Source organism: Anser brachyrhynchus (genome assembly GCF_964034855.1).
Source record: "Anser brachyrhynchus genome assembly, chromosome: 6".
Taxonomy (NCBI): Eukaryota; Metazoa; Chordata; class Aves; order Anseriformes; family Anatidae; genus Anser; species Anser brachyrhynchus.
The window spans coordinates 10,551,089-10,564,875 of NC_137700.1; the positions used below are offsets into that span (position 1 = coordinate 10,551,089).

The 13,787-nt window shown below is 38.3% G+C and overlaps 1 long non-coding RNA gene across 1 annotated transcript in view; it reads left to right on the forward strand.

Moving 5' to 3' along the window:
- The first annotated feature begins 5,905 nt into the window (after window positions 1-5,905).
- Window positions 5,906-13,787, forward strand: part of LOC308197589 — a 455,405-nt gene continuing 447,523 nt past the window's right edge. The window contains exons 1-2 of the long non-coding RNA XR_013953116.1: window positions 5,906-6,447; window positions 6,673-6,760. This is a non-coding gene — a long non-coding RNA (uncharacterized lncRNA). The remainder of the gene's footprint in view (window positions 6,448-6,672; window positions 6,761-13,787) is intronic.

The following is a 13,787-nucleotide window of genomic DNA, read 5'->3' on the forward strand; positions in this document are numbered from 1 at the left end:
GGGAACCTGGAAATTCTTCACTTGAAATTGCGTTCCTTGATTCATCAGATAGTCTTTGAAAAATGCTATTTGTATTAGTTATAAATACACTTTTCTAAATGACAGATTGAACCTTTGAGATGTGTTTGTCAAGACACTTAAAAGATTGTTTGTTTTTACTTATGTTTGCAGTATATACATTAACTGTGACTGCGGACCAGGGTGGCAAACTTACTCTACTCAGATATGTCTACACCTTTAGTTGAGTAAGAAAAAATGTATCTGAACTAAGGCATAAATAGAAACGAAGTACTACAGAAGTGTTATGTATTAGGAGTTTGAGACATGTGCAATAAAGGAAGTGTAGTTTAACTGTAGAAAGTCAAAGGCTCTGAAAAATCTACAAATGAAATATAACAACTTATTTTCAGGATACGAGTGGAAACAACATATTTTTTCCAATATTCGCTCTTCTAATTTAGTAGAGGGAAGCTTTTACATAGCTGTTGTTGCCATGGTAACCACTTCCTTCATATCCATGTGTTCAGCATGTGTGTATCACTTTATCTCTTAGCTCTCAGAGGCAATATCATGGCATTGCAATTGGGAAATGGTTTTTCTAAAAGCGTATAAAACCTTTTAACATCTAGAAGATTCATTAAATGATCTTGCTCAAGAGAGGCTTAAATTATTCTTTTGGGGTTCTTTTACACTAAAGCTATGAATGTGCCTGTGTCTTATCTCATCAAACTCAGTGCAGAAGTAAATTTAAAAGTAAACAAGCCAGTGTCAATAATTTATTTCAAATGCATATATACAGTGATTTATGGATTATACATACAGACATACATAAATAGATGGATTGTGCTTATATATGTATGCAGCAGTCATTGATAAAAAGAAACCTAAAGAGATTTTGCCACCTTTACCTTTTCTGTGGTTGATATATTTTGGTGCCAAATTCTATTAACTGTCCAGTTAACTTGAGACTGGGTCACATGAGCCATTGGTATCAAGCAGGAATACCCACAGCAGGAGTGCTCTGGTACTGCAGTGGCTTGAGAAATACACATAATTTCAGATATGTTCCTGTGGAGCTTACACAGTGACTAGCAACAAATGAGTGATTTTGCCCATTTAAGTATTTGTTGATTGTTTCCAATGTGCTTCTCAAGGGAGTCCACATACAGGTAGAAAAAGGGCTAAAAATTATGGCATAAACGAGTATATTGAAATATCTCGCTTGAAACACTAACAAAATGATTTTTAGTGAAGTTGAGCAACTGCAGTTCCTATAGATGTAAAAGGACCATCAGCATGCAGCTTTTGGAGTTTGCACTTACAAATCTTTGTTAGCCTTGTGAAGAGGGGGAAAAAAGCATCTAAAACTTGGAATCCCATGGAAGTTTCTTAGGTGAATAGTTTTGCACTATTTGCTTATTTCTTCTTTGTATGTCTAAATTTTAACTTAGAGCCTAAAATAAATTTGGGCTGGTCTTGTGACTTGGAGAGGAAAAGAAATAGATTTAGCAGTCATTAGATCAGATCCTTTGAGTAAGGCATGAGAGTAAAACAATTAAGCTTGTCCTTAGTTGAAGTATAAAACTCCATGCTCAACTTTGTTGATCTAAAAGTTCAGGAGCTGGGTCAGTGTTCACAGAATATTCTCAAACTCAGGAGAGAAACTGTATTGGAAAGGATCATCTTCTGATTGTAACTCAACTTGACACTGATTAATTATCAGCATATTTGGTGTTGTGACTAAACCTGAACAAAAGGAATTGATTAAAGTACTTTTTTGATTTTGATCAAATTGATTAAAGGTCTTTTTTCTACTGTACAGTATACAGGTAAAATTAGGCCAGAATTGAACCTGTGATACCTGTTAAAGGAGAATCACTTGGTCAATGTACTGGAAGAGTCTTGAGAATTTACCACACGTGCTGAAAGTAAAACTGTGTGGGCAGGTATACAAAGAATATTTTGATAGTGTCTCCAGCACTGTGTTATTGCATTCAGATTTTCTTGATTTTCAGTGCAATGATCCAGCCTTCTGCTTTTAGCTATTTGCTGTTTGAAGGTGGTAATTAGCGTTGAGCAAGTCCCCTCTAAGTGAAGTCGCAATTTCAGTGTGGTATCTGTACTGGAAGATGTTCCCTTCTAGCTGGCAGTTGTGTTACCAATTGCTGCTGTGCACCAGTGTTAATTACTAGTGAGTAGGGGCTGACTTCAAGTCCAGTTGCTGAGCAAACTAACAGGCATCAGTTTCCTGCAGTGAAGCGATTAGCCCCTAGGATTTTTTTGTGTACTTATTTTCAAATTCCACTCAAGTTAAATGTATACATACCAGTACTTTTTTACTTGACAACAGAAGTTGATTTTGTTATTTTGGCTGCAACACAGTGAAATGGAACGTGATTTTTTTTTTTTCCTTTGTGTTGTTCCAGAGCACTGACAGTTTTTTATTTCTAAATTCCACTTCGTTTTTTTTGCGCTTTTTGGTTTGGTTTTGTTTTCAGGTATTACTTGCAGGGGATACACTGTGCTTTTTTGTTGTTTGTTTTGTTTTCTTGTTTTCTGTAAAAACATGAGGATCTCTCAAGCATTCCTACTTCCCAACTGCGTTAATGAGCAGTCGCGGTGCTTCATACTAGTTACACATTTTGTTAAGTTCGGAAAGGTAAACCCAAGTCCAGATATTCATCCTGTCTGCCTAGTATCTGGTACAGCCTGCAGCTTTTCCTGTCCTGAATGGAGTAATCTAGAAAAAAGGATGCTGTGTGAAATTTTATATTGCTGAAAACACTTGTGTAAAAGCTAAGAGAAGAACTTGCATCTTTACACGAAATGTCTCATCCTCAAAATCTGGTGTATCAGATTTTGAGTAAAGAACCACCAAACTGTACCACTGAAATGAAGGTGGGCACTTGGCTTATGGTTGCATTGCATCTCTTGGCCTGTGGACTAAAGATACCAACTGAACTATAGCCCCTAAATCAGAGTGGTTTCAGACATTACAGCTTCAGCTGTCTGCTTGTTTTCCAGAGTTACTGCCCAGAGGCAAAGGTGTCAAAATGAGCTGTGTTCAGCTACTTGCATTTTCAGTCTGTCATATACATGCAAACGAGACCTTGCTGGCAGTTGAGGAAGCCTCAAATCCATTGGGGTGTGGTAAGATCTTGTTTGCTTTGGATCCTTCCATGAATGCCAAAATTGCGCTCAGCGTTGACAAGGGATGTCCACTGGATGCAGAACACAGGTACTCAGAAGTGTTGCTCTGCTCTGGGGTCAGTAACCTCCTGCAGAGGGAGAGGACGGACAGATGAGGGCAAAAGCATCAAATCACTCCAGGTAAGCTTGCTGGAAGATGTCTGTCAGTTTCTAGGATCAGACTTACTGAAACTCTTCTGATTGATCCTAAAGGCCAGACGAAACAGGATTTCAGGTCTCAGTACAATCGAAGAATGTAAACTATATCAGTTACAAAATATTTTTTTGTGAGCAGGAACTCGGCTCCTGGCAAACTGCAAGAAGTGATATGAGCTAAATTATTCACTGTTTTCAGCACAAAGCTGAGTTTTAGAACAATAAATCCTGTTCTATTCAGAACTTCCTGCTGACCAACATCATGCTGAAGAATAATTCTTTTCTGCAAATGCTACTTGTGAATTTACTTCAACCATCTTTTCTATATTTGGAATTCCTGCCATCAGAACTGTCTTTGAACACTGAAGACATCAGCTGGAATGAAATTTGCATTGAATAGGGGCAGTGCACTTGGTTTGCATTGTTGGCATCCAGAAATTAGAGCAATTCTCTTATCCTGCCACAAGCCAGCTCCTGCACAGCATGTCCTCCAAGCTCTGAGGAGTTCTGCGCAATCTCACATGACCATATTGGACATAATTCTGCCTGCAGTCTTGAGTAGTTAGTCTGAGGTTTATTTACACGTACAAGTTTCCTCACAGGTAAGAAGACACATACACACACACTGCCTACAGATTATTTGATTAAGAAAAAAAATGCTTGGGGAAAAGGACTGTGTTCTGTAATGGAAGAAGAATAAGATATACTGGCATAAAGAAAGACGATACTGGCATACTTTGGCTACATGGGGGACAATGTCTGGAGAATTAAGATAAAAGTTCCTGTGCCAATATTGTTGTTTTAATGTCCAGACTACTGTTATGAATATGTACATTAATGTAATGATCTAAAAATCAGCCGTATGAATGTCTTTTTTTCAGTTGGCTTCTATAAGCTTTGATTTAAGGACTTGTTTAATGTCTAGGCACACAAATACACACAATGCAGAGACCAAACATAACGGCTTATTTCCAAAGCAAGATGAAAAAGGTCATCTGCTTTTTATTATATATATATATATTTTTTTTACTAGTGTGAAGCTCTTTGTAGTTGCACATTTTTCCTAAAGCTACCTCAACACAGCTAATGTCAACGTGTGGATGATTTAGTTCTTTGGCTTGTTTTCCTTGTGTACTTCAGGATTCCGAAGACATTGTATGTTGTATGAGAGCAAAACTCCTTCCACTGGGAAATCCTAGACTTGGGTTATAACATAATTTCCTAAGTAACTCAATAATGATTTTATAATTGGAACTACCTAAAATATTAAGTGATTACTAACATAAAACTAATATTGTGTGGGATAGAGTGTTTGAAAAAGAGGACTTTCAGTCCAACATGTAAATATATAACTACTAGTCCCAAGCCATCTCACCCTTCCTGCCACCTCACCACTGGAGTTTGAAAAGGATCTCTAACATATAACTAGGGCGTTTGCACAGCTCTACCTATAGTGTGAAGAAAGTGGGTGATAAATAGGGTTATGCAAATGTTTTGGTACCTTAGTGAATGCATTAGCCTTCTCTCATTTACTCTCCCCATTCTTTTATGACATCTGTAATAAAAGGCTGTTTCCCATAACATTTTATATTTAAGAACATTTTGCCCTGTACTTCTGTGTAACAGTTATGGTGTATAGTTAGAAGGCAAACAGTTTGTATTGAGTATTCATTTGAATATCTCTCTTTTAATGGACAATTTAGCTTTTTGCTTGGAAAAATCTACTGATGACATTAACAGTAGTATCTTTTTATACTACTGCTATAATAATACTACTATATTTTTAATAATAGTATTATTTTTCTTTTACCACTGGAAACCTGGGAATTAGGAGACAAGTAGCAGTGCCTAACAAGTAGAAGAATCATGTAATTTCAGCCTTAGGGAAGGGCATTTCAAGATAGCAATAAACATACTTGTGCAGTGATTATCTGTAAAGTAAATACCCATGAAACTCCAGGTTTTCACCAACACAGAAAATATAAACAATTGTGTTGAGACAACTGCTGTGTTAGGCAATGCTTTCAGACCAGATTTGAGTAAAAAGAAATGTATGTAATTTTTAAGATCATGTAAGGAGTGATTCTAATTTCCCTCTTTTATCGGTTTTGGACTTAAAATTGTCAGCCAGCATATGCAAGATGTGGGGAAAAACTTTCTCTAATGACAAACTAAGATGGCAACTGTGTTAAAGCAAATCCAAGTAAAACTTCTCAGCCAAGAGGCTGAGTAGAATGCAATGGAAGTGGCTACTGTGCTCTGTTTTTACTATGGCCTGGTGTTACACAGGAGATTTTCTCTTTCAAATCAATCATTACAAACCACTTATACTAAAAACTGTAATTTTTCCAAATATCTAATTATACAGTCAACCAACAATTAAGTGTTTCAGCTTTGGATTACAGTATATGTTCTGTATTTTGCCTCATTCATTTGTTAAGAAAAGATGCATTAGTTTTGTGAAAGTAATGGCAAGCTTTCAGCTTGCATAAACTGAACAAAAATTGTAAGGTTTCAGTACATATGTTTTACATTTGGTAGAGACAGATCTTTCTGCTGGAGGAAATAATGTGATCGCAGCAACAAAAATAATGACCTTTGAATGTGTTTTTCTTATTTTTCTGAACAGCTTCTCCTTAAATATTAGTTCAGTCTAAGAATCTCTTGCATTAGTTGAAGAGGTTAGGTTTGTACCTGCTCACTTCATTAGCAGCTGTTACTAATTACCTGAGCTTAGCCATTAAAGAACCTGCAGGGGTTTGAGGAGAACAGTTAGTGTTTTTGTTTTGTTTTTATTTTTGTTTTCATGGCATTTAAGCCCGTCTTGTGGGTGGAAGAGTTTCAGCTGGGAACACTGAGGTTGTAGCTAAGTTCACACCTCTGTTGTGGGCTATGCTGTAGCTGTAGTCGCATAGCCCCACACCAGAGGCTCAGTGGAGACCCAGGTGCTCCAGGAGGGGTGATTCAAAGCAGTCTTTTGGGGCTGAAGCTGTGCCTGCAGGAGGTGGTGGTGTGCATCCCACTCCTTGTGTCTGGGGAAGTTGCATCCTTGCAAGTTCTAGCCTCAAGCAGCCTTTGGACAACAATTTTCTTTAAGCCCCAGTATGTGGACAACATGATACCTTCTAAGGGTATGGGGGAGGAGAATTGCTTCTTTATGGGTTGTTCAGGGCACATCAGGCAGTGTGTGCACATGGTGTAATTCATTTGGAGGGTTCAGGCTGTTTTCCCTAATTCATTATTTTTGTTCTGTGGAGTGGAACTGCTTTCTCACTTTTCTTAATCTAGCTGTTCACAGGTAGCAGTACAGTTTGTCTCTCTTTCCAGAGCATGTTGCACTGATGAATTCCAGTATTAATTCCAGAAGATAGGAGTTTTTTATTTTCTCTGTCATGCTCCTGTACAAGCTCTGATGGTGAGTAACCCTGGGAAGTGTGAAGATGGCAGTTCTGATGACTTTCAGCAGTTCTGTTGACTTTCTCTGCTGGGGAGAGATGAAAGAGGAAGCCTTTCTGCTCCATCTTCCCCTTGAGCAGCTGTGTAGGACAAGTCACACACTGCTCGTCTGACTCCAAGATTAATGTTTGCCTCTTACTGTTGTTAATGGCATTTTACTATCGTGTACTAGATAAATCACATTGTTGGGACAGTCCTCAGAAGGTTGTGTTGCTCACAGTCTTGCCAGATCCAACTGGCTGTGTTGGACTTGAACTTGAGACACCTCCCACATATGTGTGGTTATGCAGTTTTTGCTGATGGTATGCATGTAACAAATGAAGTCAGTTGATTACAATAGAAACTGCCTGTACTTCAAAATATAAAGTATTAAAGCCCCATAAAATTAAAAAATAAAACGAAAAAAAGTCTACGGATTGTTCATGTTGATGGAGGAAAGCCTGGCATGATATCCAGATAGAGGTGGTACTAATGGATCCAGTCCACTTGGTTATACTTTAAACCGTGCACATACATGAAAATTAAAATAACCAGTGGTGATATGACTGAGCTTATCCAGTAGCAAAAAAGCAGTTGAACACTGAGGAATTAGCATAGCAGGGATATGCCACCAACATGAACAATGGATGATCACACACTTCTGTCTTGAGCTTGAACAAATTGAAAAGATATACCTGCAAATCAGATGGGTGAGATAAAAAGTATCTAGACATGTATTTCTATAAATGCTATACTATATTGTGACGATTATCAGTGGTGAACTTAAGTGGGTTTTCTATTTCTTTAGCATGTGCAATTAAACAAGAGCAACCCGTGGATGTTTCAACCAAAGGACTTTCACTGAGTGATTTGTTTTCTTCTTGAGATCCATACTTACTATAGTGATAGTGTATCATGGTCTTGAATTTATGTAGTTACCAGCTGAAAGATGGAGTCCCTATGGGAAATATCTTTAGCACAGTCCCTATTTGATGGTAGCAGTTGTTGAAAGGCAGTGCACTACCTCCCTGAAATTATTTCTTGGATAAAATTTAACAAGCCTCAGAAAAGGTGTTTGGCAGGGATGCTTCTTAGCACTATTGATAAGATGTTTGAGCTGCATCGGAGGAAGGGAAAACATTCCCAGTACATTGTCAGGACCTAGCCAATACTAATTAACAAATCTGTGCGCCCCTTTAGTTGGGTGGCAGAACTCTTAACAAATGACTCCCAGGAGTCCATGAGGCCTTTCCAGTATATTGTTGGTGACAGCCTGGAACTGTTGGGATAGCTCATTAAAATGTACATTGGTGTGATGGAACAGACGAAAAGAAGCAGCAGTGTAAGCGAAACTGGGAACTAGGAAAAAAAAAATCTTTGTGGAACATGTCCACTGTATAAATCATTGTTCAAACGATCCCGAACTATCCATTTCATTTTACATTTGCCATTTGTTCCACAAAAGGTTTGGGCATAGTGCATTTACAGCTGTATATATCAGGCCCACACAGGCATTTAATTCATTTTTGGCTTTACCAGGTACTTTAGCTGGAGTCGTTATTCGTGGGTCAAGCACAGATTATTTTACAGAGCAGTAACAAGACACGGGACCAGACTTCTTTCCTCGCTCCAGTCCCTTTACAAGCCTGAAGGATCTAAAAAGCTCTTGTTTCTTTGCTGGTGGCAATGCCCCTGACAGAAGCCTCCCTCATATAACCTGTAGGGCAATCTTTCTGGATAATTCGCTCTAGTGTGGGGGCACGTGTGAGTGTTGTGCGAAGTGCCAGAGCTTGCTTCTCTTTTCTGGCTGGTACAGGGGCTGCTGGAGGGCACAACAAACAGGATTAGTCCAGTGGCAACCTGTAAGCTGCAGAAGGACAAAGCTGGACAGCGGACAACACTTGTGTTTCAAGAAGCATTGGAAACATAAAAGGCAAATTCTGCATCTCAGAATAAGCTGTTGCTAACTAAAATTGAACTATTTTATTCTGGAAAAGCATTGTAAAAATTTTTTGACAGTATGGGAAACCTCTATACCTCCTCACCAAAATGTGCTTAAAAAACCCTCTTCTGGCCAAAGGGAATTAGCTTTGCCAATTATTTCTGTTGTTTTTATGGGGAACCACAGGGGCAGTTATAACTTACGAAATCAGCTCTTTTGGGAAATAAGTTGTGGCAGTGTAGCCAAAGCCACTGGAAAGTAAGATTTACCAGTGGTACAGATAAAATGTGGCTGTCCTCATTAGTTCCCCAACCTCTTGTCTCCAGCTACGCAGCCATAGCTTGGGTTGGGTATGGGATTGATAGGTCATTCCTTTGCATATGTCCTTTCTTCAGCTGGGATTCTGACCTGTGCCTTCACCTTCCACAGCTGTTTTCTGTTTCCTGATGGGTTAGCCTCTATGTCTCAGAGAAATTATGCAGATTTGTTTGAGACTGTGACCGTTTTGATGATGGTGCCTTGACATGAGCCTTTTTCTTAGGCTTCAGACTACCTTGAACATTGGACAAGGACTGAATGAGTTTCACTGGCTGATGAGCCTGCCTGCTTGCTTGTTTTAGAAATGGAATACAAAACTGAACTAAACATATGCCATTTTCATGGTGCTGAGTCCTCTTTACTCTTTTTTTGCTCCCACAACTTTCATCTAATTTTGAGGAAAAGTCAGATAAACTGTGGTGCTTTCCAGTATATTGGATTTGTTTTTCAGATGCATTTCAAGGCTAAGGTTAAGAGTAAGAACGAAATGTTGAACCTCATTGAAATCGTTGGAAACTTTGCTTTTAGGGGCAAACTTCACCAGGAAGAATTCCTTGGCAAATCATCTGTGTAGTACTCAGACTGTGGCTTTGCATGGTTATCCTAGGCTGCAATGTACACTGCCTATATACCTAAAAAACAAGCAAACAGAAAACACTCCCAGTTTTGATAGAGCTATCAGCAAAAACCCGAGCTTGAATCCTGAACAGAAGTAGTACTTCCCTTGGTATTTGTAGACCCACTGCCAATATAGCAGCAGCAGCTTGTGTTAGCCTAGTGGATAAGAATGATGCACTTCAGAGAGATGAGAGGTTCTTCACATGCTGTACAGCACTTTAAAATGCTAAGTACTTCCAAATATGGCAGTACTTATCTTTTCGTTTCTACAATATCTTAATTTAAAAAAAAAATCATATTAGATTCTTGCAAGTGTTTGCTTTTATATTAATATATCCTCAGGGAAAACACATATTTTTTTCTGATTGATTTTATAATTTAACACCTGCTTTTAAAGATATTTAAAAACAGTGTTAAGCCATCGCATCCGTTTCTGTTGGATGCTATCACATGACAGTAACAGATAACTGCTGTCTTTCAGTAATTCCATTACCATTTTATATCAATGAATACTAGAGAACAAGGATGCGCACTTCATAACAGTGCATTGTCTCTGGTATTCCTTCCTTCCTGTTCCTTTTAAGGGCACTGTAAAAATAACTCATAAGTTATAATGTGGCTAATTTTCCTGCCATGAGGGTGAACTTCCTTTTCAGGGTTTTAGACAGGAAATTACTGCTGATGAAATGTGTACAATTTACAGAAATGTGAAATAAAAAATTGCACTGAATAATAGAAGAGATGAAACAGACCTCAGAGCTACAGACTTTCATTTCACCCCTTGGCAAAGATGCCCTGGTCTGACCTGGTAGGTGGAGAGGGTCACTGAGCCTCCACTAGCATTCAGGCTCTTGGCTCCCTGTTGAAGGTAAAGGCAAAAACATGCCTTCACAGGAGTTGACAGGAGGGCATCTGGGCGTTATGCTGGCTTCAGTCAAAATACTACACCAGTAGTCTGCAGAGGCCTACAAACTAGTCTGAGATCTGTCATATTTCCTCATAAACCTAACCTCTGTTCCTTTGTAGCTAAGTAATGGTATGTAGTAAGTTACATGTATGACAGGCTTTTGCTCGCTGAGGTTTAAGAACTATCAGATATGTAATACTGAATTTAGTGAGAAATCATGGTTAATCAGTGACAATACACTTCAGCAGAAGGAACATATATTCAAATATGAGACCTGCACAACTGTGTTCCGAAATGAACTGAGTTCTGCTGTCAGCTCCAGTGCATCACACGTGGTGATGAAGGTATGAGAGCTTTCAAATCTGCAGTTACCCATGTTCGGCACATAGAACTGGTAATGAAGGGCAGTGAATGGCAGGTGATCAGAGTGAGTGTGATTTTTGCTACAGTACCAAGAATTGGGTACACGGTGCCAGTCCTTCATGGTTATTTCTCTCCAAAAATAGGCACATTTCTAAAGGCTAAATATGACTTCTGGTTTGAAATTTTGCATAAAAATCAGGGAGCTTGTGGAACATGATGTTTGCACATTTCTCAGTCTGTATCGTGAACCTGGTAGACTTGCAAAGCTGTTCAATCCCCAGCCAGCCAAACTACAGTTTCAATGACCTGATTTTGACATTTGCAACTTTAAATTTAATTTAATAAGCAGAGTTATTTTTAGAGGAACAGTGCTGTTATATGGAAGGGCCAGCTCCAGGCTTACTGTAAAGGGGGATGGTCAGAGCCACAAAGCTCTAACTTAAACACCAAGTTCTGGTACAATCTGGTAATTATTCCTTTTGGTCCCCTTACCTGTATCTAGTCCCCGTGGCTTGTCTTACTCTCATTTTACCATTATCTTATTACTGTTACATGCACAAGACTAGATGCTATTTATTAGTTGGGCAAAACTGCTCATAGCTAATTGCCTACCCCATGATATGTTGCTTAATATTTAAATAAGATCCTTTTGTATTCAATATGTTAGCTTCATGGACAAGTTAAGGGACTTTTGATCATGGTGGTTTTACTTTCTTACTGTTTTAACATTCCTCAATTAAAATTTGAGGAAGTACCTATTTTTGATAATGTGTTGAAAATACTTCTCCCTTGGTGAAGTTTCAAAAGCAATGACATTGGTATTCACCTTGATATATATATATTTTTCTTTTACCTAGGAGCTAGTATCTGAGGTCCCAGGAGCTGTGCTGATTTGAATCTGCCGAGAGCTGATGTGGCTGTTTTTAACTTTGAAATGAGCAAAGTTCTCCAAATGAGGGGTTTGAGTTGCTAGTTTCTCAAGCCCTGCATTTCATGCTGTCTTTTACTCAAAGAAAAATGAGTAAGACTTTTGAAATAGAAATACCTGTATTCTACACCTGTAAGTCTTTCTCAGACTTGATACAAGGCTAAAATAAAACTAAAAATAAAAAAAATCAGGTCACCTTAGATATGCATTGAACACCACTACTGTGGAAAGCACATCTGCATTATTGACTGTCACAGCAATCAGTATGTGGGAAAAGCCAAGAGTAAAAAAGTGATGGTGAGCACAGTACATTTCTATTAATCGGAGGAAGACTTGCTTTAAAAAATAGACTCTTTTTTAAAAGGGGGATGATGAATTTAAATTGTGCAATATCCTAAAGATCTCTTTAAGCAAGTATAAGTCACTGGTATAAACTCTTGATCTTCACTGGGAGGAGGAGAAGACAGAAAAAAAGATGTGGTCAAACTTCTTGCCAAATGTTTATCTTCACAACATTAAGTGTTTATTCTTTTTATTATGACAGAAGTGTCATTTATAATCACAGGCTGGTAAATACCCACTTATTTGAGCAAAATTGAAGATATCTGACTTTTCTTTTGTAGCACTTGGTCTAAGATTTGTTTTACATGGCATACAACTTCCCAAATTTTTGTAATTTTGAAAATTACTTGGATGTTTCCTAATAAAAAAAATCAAGTGAAACGTGGATTTAGCTGAACAGTGATCATATTCTAATCAATCCATTGAAAAGCAGTGAGATAATCCAGAGTTAGGACTAATGTTTTGATTATGTAATGAACCAGAAGTGCAGTGTTGCACCAGAAGGTGAATCAATTTTTAAGGATAAATTGCTTGCCTTTGTGTTGAATGAGGTCACTCTTGCGGAATACTTTCAAATAAATTTTGGTAGAATTAAATACTTCTTTGTTATGGAGGCTTTTAAATCATTTTATAATGATGCAAAGAAAGATCTCTTCAAGACAGACAACAGGAGATACAACATCAGTTTACCACATGATACCACTCAGGTCCCAGTCTCGTCCTCCCTTTATTTTTAGTCCTGTCTAAATTCTTTCACCATAAGTAGCAGCAGGGTGCTGGGAGTGTTGCTCATATCCTTGGAAATAAACACTCTGGCGTCCCAGCAGTGCCAAGCATGAAGTGAGGAGAAGCTGTATAATGCTTCTTCTGACACAAATGGTTAAAGACTCCCAGGAGACAGTTTCTCTGTATTCTCTATCTGGGTTTTCATTTCTGAGGCATTTACTGAAATAAGCTAAGGATGATATAGCACCTGCTCTGCCCAGATGGTATGTTTGTGGGACTACATCAGATGTTGAAGATGCATGAATGTTTTTTATTATTATTATTATTATTTTTTTTTTTTTTACAAACGTAGGGGAGATGATCACTTTTCACAACCAGCCTCTCTCCTCCAGCATAAATTTTGCGTAGTGGTTCAGGAGTTTAAGTATATACAAAGCTTACCAAATTCTCTGTGTCTCATTCACTGAATCTAGCCAATAATACAGCAGCATCTCTACCTGTCCACACAGACTGGTATCTGTTACATACTTTGTTAAATTCCTGGATGAGAGGACTTCATTCTGCTCAGGTACATTTACATTAAAACTTTAGAGCCTCCTATGAGTATTGACTAATGGGGTGTTCAGCCAGTGCATCTTGCCTTTGACAGTGGGCCAAAGTGGGTGCCCTAGTATGAGTGAGAATTGGGCACGTGTACATGGTACCTCCCATATACTTTATGGCCATTCACTGTATGTTTAGTAATCCTCAAGAGATTTTTGGTTTTCTTTCTCTTAACTTGTACATTTTTCCCCCGAACTGTATCTACTTGGCTATATTTTTGTCTAGGAGTCTCAATTGTTACTGCATAGTCTTGAAGCATC